The following is a 1,467-nucleotide window of genomic DNA, read 5'->3' as shown; positions in this document are numbered from 1 at the left end:
TCAATCCCAATTAAAGTAATTAACAACCCAACAATATTAGTTTAGAGTGATGAGATACTTATGATACTCCAAGTACTAGATACTCAAGATGTCCATAACCGGGGACACGGCTAACATGATTAGTTTATACACTCTGCAGAGGTTTGCGCACTTTTCCCCACAAGACCCGATCTCCTCCGTTGGATTTCTCGCACTACATGGTGTTTGAGAAACGGATGACTGAGACACAGTCTTTCAGAAGCATTAACCCCTTACTCTGGGCAGACCATACCAACCTACATCCCTCTACCTGCTGATCCACCTCTTCGGGAGCTTCACGCAACTTACTGAACTATGCTAGAGCCCATAATAGCTTGTGGCTGCACACGGAAGTTTCTAGCATGAAAATATCTCAGATCCCTTTGAGCCTGGGTGGCGGACCATAGGATTATCACACGGGTACTCCGGGATATCCTAGGACAACACTAGATTCTCCAGGTGCCCAACAAACAATCCACCCAGATGTGTATTCAAGTTGCCACCTTAAGTTGAACCATTAATTAACAATCTTTCATCTGTCATGGATTTCACTCACTCAAACCACGTCTACGAGCATAGCATAGAAATATAAGCAATTCGTAGAAGTAACTCCCAAGGGTTTGATAATAACAGGGCAATAGGTTCTACCTCATCAACTACTTCCCAACCGACGTGTTAATCACATCCTAATCATGCAATGTTTGAGGATTGGAACTAATGCATAAAAACTGGGTGGTAAAGGGGTATGATCAAAGTGTTACTTGCCTTGCTGATGATCCGCAAAACCTAGGGATTCATAGTAGCACGCTTCGCACTCCGGGTGTTCTATCACAAACAAACAATAGCATACATAAGCAATCAAGCAAAGGAAACACTGGTGAATCTCAAATAAGAAGATCTAACCAGAAAGTTCAACTTAAAAACTCCGGTTTGTGAAAAGAATCAAATCAAACGGAGCAACGAAACTCAAACTACGAAAGAAACAAGATCCGTTTACTAATCTGGACTAAGGTCAAATTTTACAGTAGCAAAAACTTGTTCAAGTTAGTTAAACGGAAAGAGGGTTTCGAGACGAAGATCTAGGCGCTTCAATCGCCTGATTCCGACAAACGAGCGAAAAGATAAACTAAAACGAAAATCGAATAAAAAATCACGATTGAAAATAATCGCGAAAAATTCGAGAAAAAGAAAACTGACGAACAGGCTAATGAAAGAGCGTTCGTTGTGTGCGGCTAACGAGTGAACTCCGTTCGTTAAAATAAACATATGGACGAACGTCCGCAAAGTAACTAAACCGAAGAAAAACCGGCGAACCGATCTATCCAAAAAAACTAGGGTTTTCTGACAAAAACCGAACTGGTTTTTATTAAAAAAACCGAATGGCGCTATACCTTCGACGAGGTCCGGTGCGCGGGCGGCTCTGGCGAGCGGGGCGGGGCGGCGCGGTTC

Source organism: Triticum dicoccoides, chromosome 5A, assembly GCF_002162155.2.
Source record: "Triticum dicoccoides isolate Atlit2015 ecotype Zavitan chromosome 5A, WEW_v2.0, whole genome shotgun sequence".
Classification (NCBI taxonomy): domain Eukaryota; kingdom Viridiplantae; phylum Streptophyta; class Magnoliopsida; order Poales; family Poaceae; genus Triticum; species Triticum dicoccoides.
This window is presented reverse-complemented; position numbering follows the sequence as displayed.